Raw genomic sequence first — 20,664 nt, forward strand, 5'->3', positions numbered from 1 at the left:
GAGGGTCATTTAGGAGTCTGGTAACAGTGGGGAAGAAACTGTTTTTGAGTCTGTTCGTGCGTGTTCTCAGACTTCTGTATCTCCTGCCCGATGGAAGAAGTTGGAAGAGTGAGTAAGCCGGGTGGGAGGGATCTTTGATTATACTGCCCGCTTTCCCCAGGCAACGGGAGGTGTAGATGGAGTCAATGGATGGGAGGCAGGTTTGTGTGATGGACTGGGCGGTGTTCACGACTCTCTGAAGTTTCTTATGGTCCTGGGCCGAGCAGTTGCCATACCAGGCTGTGATGCAGCCCGATAGGATGCTTTCTATGGCGCATCTGTAAAAGTTGGTTCAGAGTTAATGTGGACATGCCAAATTTCCTTAGTTTCCTGAGGAAGTATAGGCGCTGTTATGCTTTCTTGGTGATAGCATCGACATGGGTGGACCGGGAAAGATTTTTGGAGATGTGTGCCCCTTGGAATTTGAAGCTGCTAACCATCTCCACCTCGGCCCCCTTGATGCTGACAGGGGTGTGTACCGTATTTTGCTTCCTGAAGTCAATGACCAGCTCTTTAATTTTGATGATATTGAGGGAGAGATTGTTGTCACTACACCACTCCACTAGATTCTCTATCTCCCTCCTGTATTCTGACTCGTCGTTATTCGAGATCCGGCCCACGATGGTCGTATCGTCAGCAAACTTGTAGATGGAGTTGGAACCAAATTTTGCCACGCAGTCGAGTGTGCACAGGGAGTAGGGTAGGGGGCTAAGTACGTAGCCTTGCGGGGCCCCAGTGTTGAGGACTATTGTGGAGGAGGTGTTGTTGTTCATTCTTACTGATTGTGATCTGTGGGTCAGAAAATCGAGGATCCAGTTGCAGAGTGAGGAGCCAAGTCCTAGGTTTTGGAGCTTTGATATGAGCTTGGCTGGGACCTAAACCCAGGCCTTCACCTGCCCTCTCAGGCATACGTGAAAGATCCCACGGCACTATTTCGAAGAAAGCAACAGTAGAGTCCTCCCTGGTGTCTGGCCAATGTTTATACCTCGGTCAACCACATTCAAAACAGGTTATCTGCTCACTTATTTCAGTCGTGGTGTCGTTTGACTCCCGTTGTTTCCTGCCCCGTAATAATGTCTAAAATTCAAAAGAGCACCACCGGGTGTGAAGCAGTTTGGGGCTTGCTCTCTCCCTGAGGAAAATCATGCGATAATCTAACAGTTTTGTGAATTCATTGTTCCTCAATCTCTTTCGGACAGAGCTTTTAAAATTTGCCCCAGGGATGTGGGCGTCGCTGGGCTGGGCCAGCGTTTGTTGCCCATCCCTAATTGTCCTTGAACTGAGTGGCTCGCTCGGTCAACTCAGTGGGGGGGGGGGGGGGGGGGGGAGGAGTTAAGAGTCAATTGCATCACTGCGTGGGTCCGGAGTCACGTGTAGGCCAGACTGGGTAAAGACGGCAGATTTCCTTCCCTAAAGACGTTAGTGAACCGGATGGGTTTTTGTGACAATCGGCACTGGTTTCATGGTCATCATTCGACTTTTAATTCCAGATTTTTATAGAATTCAAATTTCACCACCTGCAGTGGTGGAACTTGAACCCAGGACCCCAGATCATTACCCTGGGTCTCTGGATTACTAGTCCAGTGACAATCCCACTACGTCACCGCCACCCCAGAGAACAGGGGCGGGATTCTCCACAATTGGCACGATGTCCGCCGACCGGCGCCAAAAACGGTGCAAATCAGTCCGGCATCGCGCCGCCCCAAAGGTGCGGAGAATTCCGCACCTTGAGGGGCTAGGCCCGCGCCGGACTGATTTCCACCCCGCCAGCCGGCGGGAAAGGCATTTGGTGCCCCGCCAGCTGGCGCGGAAATGACTTTGCCGCTCACGGCATCCCCGCGCATGCGCAGTGGAGGGGGTTTCTTCCCCCTCCGCCATAGTGGAGACCATGGCGAAGGCGGAAGGAAAAGAGTGCCCCCACGGCACAGGCCCGCCCGCGGATCGGTGGGCCCAGATCGCGGGTCAGGCCACCGTGGGGGCACCCCCCGGGGCCAGATCGCCCCGCGCCCCCCCCAGGACCCCGGAGCCCACCTGCGCCGCCTTGTCCCGCCGGTAAGAGAGGTGGTTTGATTTTCGCCGGCGGGACAGGCATTCCAGCAGCGGGACTTCGGCCCATCACAGGCCGGAGAATCGCCGGGGGGCGGGCCCGCCAACCGGCGCAGCGCGATTCCCACCCCCGATGAATATCCGGTGCCGGAGAATTCGGCAACCGGCAGGGGCGGGATTCACGCCAGCCCCCGCCGATTCTCCGACCCGGCGGGGGGTCGGAGAATCCCGCCCCAGGTTTCAGAACAGTCCCAAAAATATTGGTTAAAATATTGGTTAATAATAGATTGTTATTTATCTCTGTGCATACATGAACAGAACTCAGCAATATGCGACTAAGACTGTTAATTCAGAAAGGAGTTGGTGAATGTCTGGTTGGGAATAGGTTTGCAGGTCACAGGGGATAGACATTCACTGAGAATTTGAGAAGTGTAGCGCAAGGTAGTCCTCGCTTCAGGTGAGGGAAGCGGAGGTTGGGTGGCAAGGGGTGGGGGTGTTGGGGAGGAGAAATGTGGGTGGTTGGCAGTGAAGGACAAACCAGTTTCAAATAAAGGAAACGTAAGTACAGAAAGTTACTCTGAAGTTTGCTTGATTATTTGTTTGACAATTTGGGATATCTCTACTTTCCCTCGAAGATATAGTGGGTGGACTCTGGCTGTGAGTGATTTCTGCATGGTCGAGGCCACTGGGGGACTGCTGAATCCCAGGGCCTGTAGACACTTTCCAGTGGATCTGGGCAATACTTTGTGTGAGTTGTGGGGTGCGAGCAGAGTGTCTTACTTAGGTGGGGAGTGGCCTTGGAGTTGTACTGAGATCAACATGCAAGCGAATGCCTGTGTTCATAAATGCCTCAATAAAACACTCTTTGCACGGGGCAGCAAGGTTGCGCAATGGTTAGCACTGCTGTCTCACGGCGCTGAGGTCCCAGGTGCTGGGTCACTGTCGGTGTGGAGTTTGCACATTCTCCCTGTGTCTGCGTGGGTTTCGCCCCCACAACCCAAAGTTGTGCAGGGTGGATGAATTAGCCACGCTAAATTGCCCCTTAATTGGAAAAGCTGAATTGGGTACTCTAAATTTATAAATAAACACTCTTTACATGAAGCACTTTCACATTATAAACATTATACAGTATTATAATCTGTGATTACTAATCCACTTGAAAAGGCGTCTTTCAACCGAAAACATTGATGAACCAGTGGTCTGTGGAAAGAGTGGACAAGAGGTCCAATTTATTTACTGGGAAATGTCACAAAAGATTTTGATATGCCTGGAGAATGATGATGCGACCTCACCATCTACAATGACCAGATGACTGATTACTGAAATCCCAGGTCTCTGATCTACTGTTCCCAATCTTATGGCCTGTATTTTTGAAAAAGGATGACGTTGAATATTCAAAATTCGTTTTCTTAAGAAGGATGGAAGAAGTTAAGATCCTCATGTGACCAACTCCTTGGATTCCTCCCTGCATGTATAATAATAATAATCTTTATTGTCACACGTAGTCTTACATTAATACGGCAATGAAGTTACTGTGAAAACCCCCGAGTCGCGACACTCCGGCGCCTGTTCGGGTACACAGAGGGAGAATTCAGAATGTTCAATTCACTTAACAAGCACGTCTTTCGGGACTTGTGGGAGGAAACCGGAGCACCCGGAGGAAACCCACGCACACACAGGGAGAATGTGCAGACTCCACACAGTCAACCAAGCCGGGAATCGAACCCGGGACCCTGGCGCTGTGAAGCCACAGTGCTAACTACTGTGCTACCGTGTCGCCCTTGCTATCCTCCAATTCCTGCTCTCTCTAGCACATGGAACTTAGGAGTAATTCTAAGATTACTACATTTGAGGTTCTGCATCTTAGTTCATCTCCCAACTTCCTCAGCCTGCAGATCTTCATCCTTTAGTTTACCAATGTCATTGCTACCAATGTGCGTCCAAGAACATCCAAAGAATGATTTTTTAAAAAATCCGGAATTGTCCTTGTGCTGAGTGGTTTGGTCGGCCATTTCAGACAAATTCAATCACATTGCTGTAGACCTGGATTCACTTGTAGGCCAGACCAGGTAAGACATATTGAAGACATGAGTGAACCAGATGGGCTTTTACAACAATCGTTTCATGAACAGCATTACTGACAGGAGCTTTCAACTCCAGATTTTATGAATTGAATTTAAATTCTACTAGCTTCCATGATGGGATTTGAACCCATACCCAGGTGTACCGGCCTGGGCCTAATAAGAGCCATGGGGTGTGTGGGGGTGAGTGAGGAGGGGAGAGCAAGTGTCACTGCACGTGGCTATATTCACCACCCTGCAGCTATCCATGGTGACTTTGGCTAAAGCTAAGTGATCGCCCCAATCCAACGACGAACATATTGCTGCAGCTGAACAAATGTTGGAAACCTGTCAGAGAGGAGACATTGGGCAGGACTTTCTGGCCCATCCCGTTGGTGGGATCTTCCATATCCCACTGAAGCCAACGGGGATTTAAACGGATCGCAGCACTCGCCACGGGAAAACCCACGGACTGGAAACTCTCGGTGATTGTGTATGTGCGTTTGCGGCAGAGTTTATCTTTCCTTAAAGCAGCAACAACAAAAGTTCCAAATGAATTGTTAATCCGTTCATCAAAGCAAAAGAGAGAGGAAATAGAATGGCTGGGTGCAGACATTGACTATTATTCATCTTGACTCAATAGCTGTAATGTTATAATACTAGCAATGGGCTTCCTGATCACCCTTTACTTTACATTAGTAAGTAATTGGTTTGGAGCTGAAGCTAATGGACTGATGAATACAGAAGACTAGTTTCTTCACATAAAACATTGGATAGTTTGCACCAAAAATACGTTTTGCAAGTTCATAAAACACGAGGTGTTGGGCGTCTTGAAAAATATTAAGGTGGATAAGTCCCCAGGGCCTGATGGGATCTACCCCAGAATACTGAAGGAGGCAAGAGAGGAAATTGCTGAGGCCTCGGCGGAAATCTTTGGATCCTCACGGTCTTCAGGTGATGTCCCGGAGGACTGGAGAATAGCCAATGTTGTTCCTCTGTTTAAGAAGGATAGCAAGGATAATCCAGGGAACTACAGGCCGGTGAGCCTTACGTCAGTGGTAGGGAAATTATTAGAGAGAATTCTTCGAGACAGGATCTGCTCCCATTTGGAAGCAAGTGGACATATTAGCGAGAGGCAGCACGGTTTTGTGAAATGAAATGAAATGAAATGAAAATCGCTTATTGTCACAAGTAGGCTTCAAATGAAGTTACTGTGAAGAGCCCCTAGTCGCCACATTCTGGCGCCTGTTCGGGGAGGCTGTTACGGGAGGTTTTGATAGAGTTTTTTGAGGAGGTCACAAAGATGGTTGATGCAGGTAGGGCGGTGGATGTTGTCTATATGGACTTCAGTAAGGCCTTTGACAAGGTCCCTCATGGCAGACTGGAACAAAAGGTGAAGTCACACGGGATCAGAGGTGAGCTGGCAAGATGGATACATAACTGGCTAGGTCATAGAAGGCAGAGAGTAGCAATGGAAGGGTGCTTTTCTGATTGGAGGGCTGTGACCAGTGGTGTTCCACAGGGATCAGTGCTGGGACCTTTGCTGTTCGTAATGATTTGGAGGAAAATGTAACTGGTCTGATTAGTAAGTTTGCGGACGACACAAAGGTTGGTGGAATTGCGGATAGCCATGAGGACTGTCAGAGGATACAGCAGGATTTAAATTGTTTGGAGACTTGGGCGGAGAGATGTCAGATGGAGTTTAATCCGGACAAATGTGAGGTAATGCATTTTGGAAGGTCTAATGCAGGTAGGGAATATACAGTGAATGATAGAACCCTCAAGAGTATTGAAAGTCAGAGAGATCTCGGTGTACATGTCCACAGGTCACTGAAAGGGGCAACACAGGTGGAGAAGGTAGTCAAGAAGGCATTTGGCATGCTTGCCTTCATTGGCCAGGGCATTGAGTATAATTATTGGCAAGTCATGTTGCAGCTGTATAGAACCTTAGTTAGGCCACACTTGGAGTATAGTGTTCAATTCTGGTCGCCACACTACCAGAAGGATGTGGAGGCTTTAGAGAGGGTGCAGAAGAGATTTACCAGAATGTTGCCTGGTATGGAGGGCAGTAGCTATGAGGAGCGGTTGAATAAACTCGGTTTGTTCTCACTGGAACGACAGAGGTTGAGGGACGACCTGATAGAGGTCTACAAAATTATGAGGGGCATAGACAGCGTGGATAGTCAGAGACTTTTTTCCAGGGTCAGGGGTCAATTACTAGGGGGCATAGGTTTAAGGTGCGAGGGGCAAGGTTTAGAGTAGATGTACAAAGCAAGTTTTTTACACAGAGGGTGGTGGGTGCCTGGAACTCGCTGCCGGAGGAGGTGTTGGAAGCAGGGACGATAGTGCCGTTTAAGGGGCATCTTGACAAATACATGAATAGGATGGGAATAGAGGGATACGGACCCAGGAAGTGTAGAAGATTGTAGTTTAGTCGGGCAGCATGGTCGGCGCAGGCTTGGAGGGCCGAAGGGCCTGTTCCTGTGCTGTACTTTTCTTTGTTCTTTGTTCATTGAAGATGGAATTATTCTTTTCTTACAGATGTCTCTGAAGTTTACCAGGTGACATATTCAGTGACATGGTGCACTCAGCCCCAGTTGACTGTCATTCTTTCTAATTGTATAAATTCACTTCTCGGTGCTTCTGATCCACATGAACTGTTTTTATTGTTTATGCCCGTTGTTTTGTTGAATAAGCACAAATATTATCGTGATTTAGATAATTTTCCTTTTATGAATTATAAGTTGGTCTCGATGCCAGTTCTTCAGTGAGTGTACAAATGGAGATGGTGAAGGTATAGATCATAGAATTTACAGTGCAGAAGGAGGCCATTCAGCCCATCGAGTCTGCACTGGCCCTCTTGAAGAGCACCCTACCTAAACCCACACCTCCACCTTATCCCCGTAACCCCACCTAACCCAACTTTCTTGGACACTAAGGGTCAATTTATCACAGCCAATCCACCTAACCTGCACATCTTTGGACTGTGGGAGGAAACCGCAGCACCCGGAGGAAACCCACGCAGACGCGAGGAGACTCCGCACAGATAGTGACCCAAGTCGGGAATCGAACCTGGGACCTTGGAGCTGTGAAGCAACTGTTCTAACCACTGTGCTACCGTAGCTACACAAAAGCCGTTTGTTGAAACCCAACAGGGCTGGCCCGACGGTCGAATGCTCAGAACTGGAGAATTCTGATGAAGTGGAAGCTGAATTGTTTTGAATGTTTGTGACCTGGGAACAATGCAGCCCTGGCATTTTGACTCCCCTTGCCTCCCATGACGGAAGGCTTGCTTTTGAAACTTGGACTTAAGCTGATGACCGAGGCTGATGCTGCTACGCATATCAACTCTTAAAATCAAAATGGCCAATAAAAGTATTTCTGAAATCTCGGAATTTGCGAAGAAGTCAAGCTGATCGAACATCCGTGGAAGGATTTCCTGCAAATAGTGCAACTGGCTTTCTATCGAGTTGGATGCAGTGAAGTGCTGCGATGTGAAACACACTGGGTGGAATTCTCCGTTTGGGGTGTTGAAGGCGTGGTTGAATTGCGTGCAGTTCGCGTTCCCATTGGGGGTGCTATTTATGGAGCAATGCAGGACACGCTAATGGGCCAGCACTCTGCTGACACGAATTCGGAGTAATTCCCGGCCCCGCCGACGTTCTAACCACTGGGCCGGAGTTAGCGGAAGAGAGCCTGGTGGCTGGAGCTGATTTTAAGCACTCCACTTACCACACACTCACTGCAGCCACCAAGATGACTCTGAGAAGACCCCCCCCCCCCCCCCCCCCCCCCGAATATGGGGGTCCGAGGTGCCATGTCAGTGAGCAGCAGAGGGACACCTTCTTTCCCAGAGTGGGCCACAGACTCAGGTCTACCCCGCTGAACACCACCTGGGAGGTGGTGGCAGAGGCAGTCAGCGCTGCCAGTCTCACCAGGAGGAATTGACAGCTGGTGATCCGGAGGGGTGGGGGTCGCTGGTGAGTCCCCTGTCCTGAGAGGGGCAGAGAAACAGGGAGGGTTCCTAAGGCTGCGGTGCAGATGTCCTCTGGTTGGGGTGAGCTCTGCTGATCCCCTGCTTCCTCTGCAGTGGGGCAGCGCTTCTGAGGAGTGCCAACACCTGGTGGGCCCCTGATTGAGCTTGGCCCTTGATCATACAGCTGGGGTATGAGGGTGTCCAGAGCAGTGGCCTGGGTGGGCTCCCAGATGACCAAAGGCCTTCTGAGCGTTTAAAGGACACAGGCAGCACTCATCAGTGTCAGCAGCCAGGAGACTGTAAGTAGCACCTACGAGGTGTGTATAAAAGACAGACTGCAGCAATGGCGGTCTGAGTCAGGCCACTCTGACCCCAAGGGGGACACCCCAAGTCCATGGACTTGGCACCAAGTCACTTCCCACTACTGCCCCCCGGCCTATGCAGCCAACCCCCAGCAAGCCTGAGAGTTTTCAACGGTATTTCAGGGTTCTTTTAGCCTCCCGCTCCCCCTCCCCAGCCATGGTGCCCAGTCCATGTTAGCAGCTACTTGTGATAATTCACACCTGCAAGACCTCCGCCTGCGAGGAGCAGAAGGGGTAGAGAATACTGGGCGTCATTCTCCGACCCCCCGCCGGGTCGGAGAATGGCCGTTGGCCGCCGTGAATCCCGCCCGCGCCCCCGCCGAAGTCTCCGGTACCGGAGATTGGGCGGGGGCGGGAATCGGGGCGCGCCGGTTGGCTGGACCCCCCGCTCAATTCTCCGGCCCGAATGGGCCGAAGTTGCGCCCAGACATTGCCTGTCCCACCGGCGTAAATTAAACCTGGTATTTACCGGCGGGACCAGGCGGCGTGGGTGGGCTCCGGGGTCCTGGGGGGGGCGCGGGGCGATCTGACCCCGGGGGGTGCCCCCACGGTGGCCTGGCCCGCGATCGGGGCCCACCGATCCGCGGGAGGGCCTGTGCCGTGGGGGCACTCTTTCCCTTCCGCCTCCGCCACGGCCTCCACCATGGCGGAGGCGGAAGAGACTCTCCCCACTACGCATGCGCGGGAAACTTTCAGCGGCCGCTGACGCTCCCGCGCATGCGCAGGGAAACCGTCAGCGGCCGCTGACGCTCCTGCGCATGCGCCGCATTTCCGCGCCAGCTGGCGGGGCAACAAACGCCATTTCCGCCAGCTGGCGGGGCGGAAATCCCTCCGGCGTCGGCCTAGCCCCTCAATGTTGGGGCTCAGCCCCCAAAGATGCGGAGCATTCCGCACCTTTGGGGTGGCGCGATGCCCGTCTGATTGGCGCCGATTTGGGCGCCAGTCGGCGGACATTGCGCCGTTGGGGGAGAATTTCGCCCACTGTGTCCAACGTGCCAATCACATTTAAATGCATGCAAATATATGCATTCCACCGCCAGTGCGGGTCGCAAACCTCATTATCGCCGCTAGCTGGGCCCGGATCTCGATTTTGGCCAGTTGCCTGATTCTCCGGCTGATCACGGTTCACGTTTGTGGTGTCGCGAGGCGGAGAATTCCGCCCCCTGTCCGAACGGGCGATGGATGGAAGCAGATTCAGTGACTTTCAAAACGGAATCGGATAAATAGTTGAAGAGGAAGAACTTTCGGGACTACAGCAAAAGGGCAGGGAGATTGGGATTGGGTCTCCCATTGGAATGAAAGCTTCCTTCCGTGCTCCTCGATTCTGCAATTCTATGAGTTGCAAATGGGACGTCAAAAGTTTGCCAAATGTATTTGGAGTAAAGTTAAAGACAATAAGACCGCATTCGTATAGCACCTTGTCTATCAGAAACCTCTAAGTGAAATGAAATGAAAATGGCTTATTGTCACAAGTAGGCTTCAATGAAGTTACTGTGAAAAGCCCCTAGTCGCCACATTCTGGCACCTGTTCGGGGAGGCTATTACGGGAATTGAACCGTGCTACTGGCTTGCCTTGGTCTGCTTTTAAAGCCAGCGATTTAGCCCTGTGCTAATGTACACCACATGGAAAAAAACTGCTTAGAACTGCAACATTTCAACTAAAAGAAACAATGCAGGGGCGGAAACAACTTTTTCGAAAAACAAAAGTATCTGAGAAATGAGAACCATTTAGAGCTCGACTATCTGATGGCGAAGCATAATCTGTTGGCAATGTATACAGTCTATTGTTGCTTCATGGTTTCACATCGAGCTTTAGATTTCTCTTCAGATGGTTATCATTGCGATCAAATGCCCTCCTGTTCAGATCACCTTGCCATTAACCTGACTCTAAATGAGGTGCTTCATGAAGTGCGTGCAGCAGCAGAGTTTACAGCAATCCATTCAATTGGGTGCATTTTCCTGGAGTTGTCGACAAGCTGGGACGGAACAGTGGCAGGCGGGAGGACATCTGTATCCTTACACACACTGGGGACGCAAGCATTAGGACAGGACAATTCTACCGAGGCTTGTTACTGAGCAGCTCCTTTGTGTGTGAAGATGATAGTGTTCACCAGGAACACCCTGCAGCGTTCCCTGTGGGCATTCTGCCCCTCAACTGTTGAATGTGCCTTGTTAATCCTCATTCAGCTTGAAAACTTAATTAAACATTGTTGTTCAACCCTCTCCAGTATGTCATTCACTGACCTGTCCTGTTGAATTGCAATGCATTACAAAAAACACATAGGTCGGAATTCTCTAGCCATTGGGATTCTTGTTTCCCGCTGGCAGCGCCTCCCCGCCCTCGGTTTTCCCGGAGGAATGGGGTGGATTCAAGGGGAAATTCCATTGACAAGCGGTGGGAGTATAGAATCCCGCCACCAGCGAATGGCGCATGGTTGAGAAACACGTCGGAGGGAACAGGAGAATGTAGCCCTAAATTTCCGACGCTGTTCAACGTGTATGCACAAGGTGCAGTGATCTTCACCCATGCCTTTGCTACCTCCAACGCTTACAATTCCAACGCTCTCCTGGCCAACCTATCTTGCACCCTCCATACACTTAAGCTCATCAAAAACCGCGGCCTGCATCCGAACTCAGATCAAGTTCCATTCAGTTATCACCCCGGCCCCCGCTGGCTTTCAGTCCGGCGACTCCTCACTTCCAAAGTCTCAGTATCCTTTTCAACTCCTTCCATGTTCTCATCCGCCCCCATCTCTGCGATCTTCTTCATCCTTTAGAAAATATAAGCTCATTTTATCTCCCCGACATTTCGACGTTCCTGCAATGCGCATCCCCAAATTCGACTGCTCTACTCTTGGTGGCCGTGCCTTTCAGCTCTGGAATTCCTCTTCATAAATCTCTCTGCCCCCTTCCGTATCCGTGTCCCGCACGTGGGAGCAGGTTTGGTTGTGTCACACAAAAGGCTAAAAGAGCCCATGATGTTGGGGCCATTAGCCTGGATAGAGGACTGGCTAACGGATAGAAGACAGACTTGGGATAAGAGGGGCATTTGCAGGATGGCAACCTGTAACTGATGGAGTTCCACAGCAATCTGTGCTGGGGCCACAATTATTTACAATATATATGAATGAATTTGATTGATTTGATTTGATTTGATTTATTGGCACATGTACCGAAGTACAGTGAAAAGTATTTTTCTGTGGCCGAGGGAACGTACACAGTACATACATAGTAGACAAAAGAATAATCAACAGAGAATATTGACAAATGGTACATCGACAAACAGCGATTGGTTACAGTGCGGAACAAGGGGCCAAACAAAGCAAATACACGAGCAAGAGCAGCATAGGGCGTCGTGAATAGTGTTCTTACAGGGAACAGATCAGTCCGAGGGGGGGTCGCTGAGGAGGGAAGTGTATGTATTATTGCCAAGTTTGCAGATGGCATAAATTTAGGCGGGAAGGTAACTGGTGAGGATGGCGCAAAGGCTGGAATTCTGCGGCCATTGTGATTCTCTTTTGCCGCTAGCAGCACATCCCCACCTGCGGGTTTCCCGGCGGTGTAGGGTGGCTTCAATGGAAATGCCATTGACAAGTGGCGGGAAGAGAGAATCCCGCCGCCAGTGAACAGCGCTGGAGGACCGGAGGAGAATCCAGCCTTCAGAGTATACACAGGGATATGGACGGGTTAGGTGAACAAAGAACAAAGAAAATTACAGCACAGAACCAGGCCCTTCAGCCCTACAAGCCTGCACCAACCATGCTGCCCATCTGAACTAAAATCCCCTATTCCTCTGGGGACTATATCCCTCTTATCCCGTCCTATTCATGTATTTGTCAAGACACCCCTTACTATCGTATCTGCTTCCACTCTCTCCGCCGGCGGCGTGTTCCAGGCTCCCACCATCCACTGTGTAAAAAACCTACCTCGTACATGTCCTTTAAACCTTGCCCCTCGCACCTTAAACCTATGCCCCTTAGCATTTGACTCTTCGACCCTGGGAAAAAGCTTCTGACTATCCAGCTGAGTGAGCAATAACTTGACATGGAATATAATGTTGGTAAATGTGAGGTTATGCACTTTGGTAGGAAGAATAAAGGAGCTGAATATTATTTTAATGGAGAAAGACTGCAGAAATTTGCAGTTCAGAGGGAATTGGTGGTCCTCGTGCATAAATCACAAAAGCTTAGCCTGTAAGTTCAGCAGGTATTTGAGAAGGCAAATGAAATGTTGGCCTTTATTTCAAAGGGAATGGAGTATAAAAATAGTGAAGTTCTGCTACATCTGTACAAGGCACTAGTTGGACCACACCTGGAGTGCTGTGAACAGTTTTGGTCCCCTTATCTTAGATATACTGGCATTGGAGGCAGTCCAGAGAAGGTTCATGAGGTTGATCCCGGGTAGGGAGGGATTTTCTTATGCGGAGAGGCTAAGTAGGTTGGGCCTGTACTCATTGGAGTTTAGAAGAAAGACCTTTGTAAGACATGTCGGATTCACAGGGGGCGTGACAGGGTAGACGATGAGAGGATGTTCCCTCTTAGAATCTTAGAATCCCTACAGTGCAGAAAGAGGCCATTCGGCCCATCGAGTCTGCACCGATACTCCAAAAGAGCATCCTACCGAATGCCCCAATCCCCGACCCTGTCCCCACCTAACCTTTGGATACTAAGGGGCAATTTAGCGGGGCAGTCCACCGAACCTGCATATCTTTGGACTATGGGAGCACCCGGAAGAAACCCACACAGTTCCTGGCGCTGTGAGGCAGCGGTGCTAACCACTGTGCCACGGTGCCGCCCTTGTGGGAGAGTCTAGGACCAGATGGCATAATTTCAGAGTTAGGGGTCTTCCATTTAAGACTGAGATGAAGAGGAATTCTCTCGAGGGTAGTGAATCTGGGGAATTCTCTATCGCAAAGAGCTTTAGAGACTAAACTGTTAGCAAATTTAATCAGGGGGAGGGTAGGGGAAGTTAGGCTATACTTTTGTCTAGCTTAGGCGGGAACAGTGGGAGATGGAGGGGTGTGTTATGCACTGAATTATGTTTACATTTGTATTTGTATCTTCTGTTGTTATAAAACCATAAATGCCTTAATAAAATGTTTGTTAAAAAAATATATAATCTCAGAGCTGTTAATGCATTTTATAATTATTTTGCACAATAAATGATTGAGTGGCAAAAAGAAACTTTAGAGGCTGGGTCATTAAGGATGTTCATGGCTGAGACAGACCGATGTTTAATCAGTGAGGGAATCCAGGGTTATGGGGATAAGGCGGGAAAGTGGAGTTGAGGATTATATCAGATCAGTCATGATCTCATTGAATGGTCGAGCAGTCTCGATGGACCGAATAGCCGACCACTGCTCCTATGTCTATGGTCTTGTTGTCACATTCTGTGAGATGATTTGCAAACCCTCTGAGCGAAGAAATTTCTCCCCATCTCAGTCCTAAATGGCTGACCCCTTATTTTGTGACCCCCCCAGCTCTAGATTTTTGAATCCCCAGCCAGGGGAGACATGCTACCGGCATCTAGCCCCCTCAGAATTTTATACGTCGCAGTGCAACCACCCCTCAATCTTCCAAACCTTTGAAGAGTATCGGCCTCGACTACTCAATCTGTCTTCGTAGGTTGGAGGTCTTTGGCACCAAAGCACCATCATCTTCATCACTCACCAGTCCTTTAACTGGTCCAATTGGATTGGCTGATACAGCACAGGCCCCAAGTGAAGTAGCCCAGTGATAATCTCGTTACGTACTCCCTGCATCCGTCGCCAATTCTGACTGAGGTCTGTGAAAATCATTCAAGCCTGCCGTGGAGATTAGAGGGCAGGACCCTAAACTAATACAGCCCCTGATATCTTGCGTTGTCAGATGAGGTGAGACAGTCCGAATGGGACAATCAGGCCTATTACGGGCTTCGTTATGGCTGCGTTTCTGACAAGATACAGGCTGGGCTGTTGGGGCCCACAGAGCGTGTAGCCTCTCCACCTGGGCTGGGTCTGCAATCTTATTACAAACAGGAATTAATTGGATCCACTGTTCCTGACCCATTGCTTATGTCTGGTGGTGATTGAGCTTCTCAATGGGAATGAAGCTGACTTTTCAATCCGCTGGAAATTGTGGGGGGTAAAGGTCAGATGGGCTCAGAATGAACCACGCCGACATCAATTTTTGCATCAGATTATATGGACCAACCAAGTATTTAAAATTAATTTCCTTTTAGTTTTAGGGGCAGCAGACACTGGGAGGGGTGGGGGGGTGGAGCATTTTGTTTTATTCAACTGGTTAGAAACATAGGGCGTGATACAGCGGCCAAGCTACGCCTGAAAAGCAGCTTGCCGCGACGCAGCGTGGTCGATAAAAGCCGGCAGGCCCCGTTCCTGGGATCTATCCGGCCTCGCAATGCCTCGCGAGATCCAATGCGACGTTGTAATGTAAATCCTGCCCATTGTTGGCGGGATCACTTTTTACTAAATCTGCATATTAGAGCGAGACAGCTAGTCTCACTCTAATGTGCAGATTCCCGAGGCACCCGAGGCATTGGGATCGATCCCCTTTGCCTCGGAGACCGCGGGTGAGCACTGTTCAGTACTGGCTTCCATAAACGGGGACCACCCAGAATGGCACTTGTTGGGGTCTCCTAGGGAATCGGAGGCCCCAGGTGTGTGCCCTTTGGGCAGGGTGGTACCCTGGCACTGCTGGTGCCACCTGGGAACCCTAGCATTGCCAGCTAGTATCCTGGCAGTGACCCTTGGGTGTCAACTTGGCACTGACAAGGTGCCCAGGTGGCACTGGCAGGCGCAGTTCCAGATTGGTACTGCCAAGCTGGCATCTTCTGTGTGCTGATGATTGGGCCAGGGGTGCCCTTGACGAATGTGATATAAAATAGTTACTTTAGAGATATTAGTTAATGTAATGTAGAAATAAGCCACTTTGATTCTGGCAAGTAGAGACAAAGGATTTTAGACCGCATGGAAAAAGCAGGAAGAGATGTGTCTATGAGAGTGATGCTGCATTGATAGGGGCCGGAGAAAGGGATTGGAAGTGAGCCAATCAGAATAGATCAAACAAGTCAGGAGGGACATAGGATGACCTATGGGTGTCGAGTATGTGAAACTTGATGCCATTTGAATGTATGAGTACTGATCTCTTTGTCTGGGACCTTCACTTAGTTCCCGGGGCTGCAGAAAGCAACATGTTATCTGTATCACTGTGGACTAGGTAGCTTGCAAGCTGAATAAAATAACTTCTGTTTTACTTGCAAATCCATCTCGACTTTTATTGAGGCCAGACTGACGGAGAAAGAAATTTGGGATTCAACACCCTGAGCGGGTGTTATGGCTTAGTGGGGCGTTGGGGGTCAACTGGGGGCTTTGTAGATCGTGAAGCCATGTTCCCATTTAGTTGACTCGCACCCATAGATTTCCTGCAGTGCAGAAGGAGGCCATTTGGCCCATTGAGTCTGCCTGACCCTCTGAAAGAGCTCCTTGCCTAGGCCCAATCCACTGCCCTGCCCCTGCAACCCCACCTAACCTGCACATCTTTGGAATGTGGGAGGAAACCGGAGCACCCGGAGGAAACACACGCAGGCATGGGGAGAAAGTGCAAACTCCACACAGTCACCTGAGGCCGGGTCCCTGGCGCCGTGAGGCCGCAGTGCTAACCATTGTACCACCACGTTGCCCTTTGGGAAGGAAATTAATTTTACTATTACTTTTTGTGGTAATTTTTAAACTGTCTTTCATGGAGTCGTAAAGTAAAGTCGCCATAGTCCCAGGTGACCATCGGCTACTTTCTCCTTTGAGGGTGGAGAGCTGACTGGTGCTGATTTAACCTGAGGGTCACCGCACCACAGGTGAAGGGTGAGGTTGAATAACCTTCATGAATAACCTCAGCCGGTTTGAACCCACGCTGGTGACCTCGCTCCGCATCACGAACCAGCCATGCAGTCAACTTTTCCCAAAGCGGTTCTGACGTAAGGTCATTGTCCTGAAACGTTAATTGTATTTCCTCTCTCTGTACTTGGAACCAGGCCTGCTATTTCCAGTACTTGCTGTTTTTGTTTTATGTCCTTTTGCCAATCACCTTCAATCCCCTGGTCACCAAACCCCTGCCATTGGATACAGTGGCCAGAATTGTCTGTTCCCGCCGGCAGCAACCCCCCCCCCCCGCCCCTCCTCCCGCCCATTGGTTTCCTGATGGCGTCGGGTGGCTTCAATGGGACATCCCTTTGAGAAGCAGCAGGAAGTAAGAATCCGGCAGCCAGCAAACGGTGCGCCGTCACAACAAACGGCTGGGGGACCGGAGAATCCTGCCTTTTATTTTTAATTCCTCTTCTTCCTCCAGGTACCAGGGCCCTAAGAGGCTGTTGCTGTCCATGGACCTCCATTGGATTGGTCCATGATATGCTCAGCAAAGTACCACAGTGTTTTACCTCCTTCAGCATGGCTGACCAGGAAACTCTTTCACGCTTTTAGCACCTGCCATCAGGCATATTGGAAGGATTCACAGGCTCGTAAGCAACCTGTTTGGCCACGTTTTGAATGCACGTTCCTTGACCACCAAGTCCTGAACTGGGACTCGAATCTGGAGCTTCTGGACCAGAGATAGGAAGACTACCAGTGGACATTCTCCCCATGTCTGCGTGGGTTTCCTCCGGGTGCTCCGGTTTCCTCCCAAAGTCCAAAGATGTGCAGGTTGTCATAATATCCACTCATGTATATAATGAGATGCAGACAGGCAGTGATTGACACACAGGATAACCAATGAACACACACGACACATAACCACCAATCAGCAGACAGGACACCGCCATTGTAAAGCACACAGGGCATTAAGACTCTCCCTCTCTCTACAGGACCACAGCTACTGAGATAGTTAGAGTGCACAAGCCAGTGAGCACTATCACCACGAGGTAGAGAGTTAGTCTGCTCAAGCCAGTAGGAGATTATCAGTTAGATTGATAGAGTGTCAACTCACAGCAGACTATGTACAGCAATCAGGAAGTTCAATAAAACAGTGTTGGACCATCTCCTGTGTCAGGAGCCTGTTTCTAGTTTCACTGCATCCAGTTGCAGTCAACGTTGAACCAACTTACTTAACACATCACAGGTTAAGTGGATTGGCCATGCTAAATTGCCCTTAGTGTCCAAAAAAGGTGAGGTGGGGTTACTGGGTTACGGGGTTAGGGTGAAGGTGTGGGCTTGGGTAGGGTGCTCTTTCTGAGGACCCAGTGCAGACTCGATGGGCTGAATGGCCTCTTTCTGCCCTGTAAATTCTATGATTCTATGAAGTTAGAACCTTCCTGAACAAATGCCCTGTGAAAGATGTTTTCGTGTCATGAGTTTTAAGAGATATTACTTCCGGCTGGCAGCGTTACAACATTTACAATTAGAAGCAAGAAAGATTCAGTGATTTGTGGCTTCTTGCAGAATTCTATCATGAATAAAATAACACACGGCGCAGGTCCAGCTGATTAACCACTGGATACAATTCTGAAATCACCTCTGGTTTTGACCAGAGGAAAAGTTTTCCAAAGATGTAATTTTATAAATGAAAATGGAATTTAAAACTTTTATACAGCACATTTCATCGTGTGGCCTATTAGGCAGCCTGTAAAACTGCTGGTCCTATAATTTATTTAATACTCATTTTGTTAAATCAGAAGTGGATCCTCCAGCATTGACGATCTGGGTTCGCCGTTATAAGGTTTAATTACTTCACCTATTTTTGCACCTGTTCTTTCCCGGATTTGACTTTCCTTCCCGAGGGGTACGGAATCGGCAGCCACAATTTGTCGGATGCCAAGGCCACGGTGGGATTTGGCATTCTGGCCAGTTCTAATGGACTCTGGGCGTAAAATGGCTTCACCTTGGGAGGGGTTGGTTGGAAGGAAGTCATCCCCCCCCACTTCCGGTCATACACTCCATTCTATTGAGGTTTTGGAAAGGAAGATTGAGATTGGAGTGGGGATGGGATGAGGCAGGGATAGGGGTGGTGGGGTTACAATGATTGAGCATCCACTAACCCCCACTTCCTAGGCCTCAGAAATGCTGATGTTGCCTCCTTTGTGTTTTGTTTTCAATTTACTGCTTCTTTCACTATGACCTCTCTCTTTCCTCCTATCTTTGCCTTTCGGCCTCTCTTTTTCCGTTCCCCCCCCAATGCCTCTCTTTTTCCATCCCCCCTCCCCCTCATGCCTCTGTTTTATTTCTGGCTCTCTGTGTTCCGCCTGTCCGTCGCTACGTTTGTCAATCTGTCCTTTTTCTGACTCTTTCTCTGCCTCTCTTTCTCACTCGCCATTTCTTTGTCTCTCTCTGGCTCTCTCTCTGTGTCAGTCCCCATGTCTCAATGCGTGTACGTGTCTCTCCCTTTTTGTGCCTTTCCAATCACAATAATCTTTATTAGTGTCACAAGAAGGCTTACATTAACACTGCAGTGAAGTTACTGTGAAAAGCCCCTAGTCGCCACACTCCGGCGCCTGTTCGGGTACACTGGGGGAGAATTCAGAATGTCCAATTCAGCTAGCAGCACGTCTTTCGGGACTTGTGGGAGGAAACCGGAGCACCCGGAGGAAACCCACGCAGACACGGGGAGAACGTGCAGACTCCGCACAGACAGTAATCCAAGCCGGGATCGAACCCGGGACCCTGGCGCTGTGAAGCAACAGTGCTAACCACTGTGCTACATGGTCTCTAACCCATATCTCTCAATTTGCACTCTCTCACTCAACCTCTGTCTGTCTTTCCCCTCTCTCTCTCTTGCTTTATCTTGCACGGCCTGTTAATCTTTCTCTCTAGTTCTCCTTTTGCTCCTCTATACCTTTCACTCTGACTCCATACCTGCGACTCTTTCTCTCTCTCTCGCTTCCTCTCTCAATATCTCTCTCTCTGACCTTCTATACTCTCGCATGAGCCACATGGTAATTATCAGCTGGCGAAAATGAAATAACCTGCTTTAAAATGTCTTCTGTCACCTACCAGTAATTACAGAGTGTAATTCACTGCACAAAATTAATACAAATGATATTGCCTTTGTGTGAATGCATGTGAGAGCAAATAAATCCGACGGACCTTATCAGAAATTATTGAATAAGAAATGTAAAAACATATCACTGATTATTCATTAGTCTTGCTATGTTGACAGTGTCAGTCTAATAAGATACAATAATATTTACTGCCTCTCACTATATTACGTTCCACTTAAAAACAACAATAACTTGCATTTATATAATGCAGTAGAAGACACTTTACAGAAGTGTTATCAAACAAAAGGTGCCATTGAGCTACAAAAGGAGGTATTAAGACACGGCGGTCGAATGTTTGGTCAAAGAGGTGGGTTTTGAGGAGGAGAGGGAGGGAGAGAGGCAGGGACGGAATTCCCGAGCTTCCAGGCAGCTGAAGGCACCTTGCAGTCGAAGGTGGAATGATGAAAAATGAGGAATAGACAGGGTATTGTGTTCATTGTGTTGCTAATTTTAAGAATGGTTGGCGTAGTGTACACAAAGACCACAAATAGCTTTTAACTTGAACAAGGCTATACATTTCTGAAAACTACTTAATTGGATTCAACACTTACTCCTATAGAATACACAGTTGACAATAAATATATAATCTACACTCATCTACACACAGGGCAGGATTCTCCCACCCCGGGGCCAGGCCGGAGAATCCCCGCAACCGGGCCACGCCGCCCTGACGCCACGCCGCCCCGACACCACGTCAACCCGGATGGGCCGGGCGGCCGCTCTAAAAAGGCAGAGTCCCACCGTACTGTCCACACCTGGAACTCTGCACGCAGGGCCGGGGGGCGGCCTGTGGGGAGGGGGGCTCTGACCCCGCTGGGGGGGGGGCCTCCGATGGGGCCTGGCCCGTGATTGGGACCCACCGATCGGCGGGCCGGCCTCTCGCTCCCTGGGCCTATTTTCTTCCGCGTTGGCCCCTAAAACCCCGCGCCATGTTGCGTCGGGGCCGGCTCGTTGAGGGAGGCCACTGCGCATGCGCAGATTGGCATTGGCGCCACCGCGCAGGTGCGGATCCTACGGCGCACAGTTCGCGCCGGGATGGGAGGCTGGAGCGGCGTGAACCGCTTCAGTGCCATGCTGGCCCCCTGTAGGGGCCAGAATCGGTACTCCCAGCGACACGTCCACGCCAACGTGAAACGCGACGGCGTTTCCGACGGCATGG

At 49.8% G+C, this 20,664-nt stretch overlaps 1 protein-coding gene across 2 annotated transcripts in view; it reads left to right on the plus strand.

Moving 5' to 3' along the window:
- The window catches only part of stpg2 (sperm-tail PG-rich repeat containing 2), a 649,746-nt gene that overhangs the window by 308,884 nt on the left and 320,198 nt on the right, over positions 1 to 20,664 (plus strand). The window lies entirely within an intron of this gene.

This window comes from Scyliorhinus torazame, chromosome 3, assembly GCF_047496885.1.
Source record: "Scyliorhinus torazame isolate Kashiwa2021f chromosome 3, sScyTor2.1, whole genome shotgun sequence".
Classification (NCBI taxonomy): domain Eukaryota; kingdom Metazoa; phylum Chordata; class Chondrichthyes; order Carcharhiniformes; family Scyliorhinidae; genus Scyliorhinus; species Scyliorhinus torazame.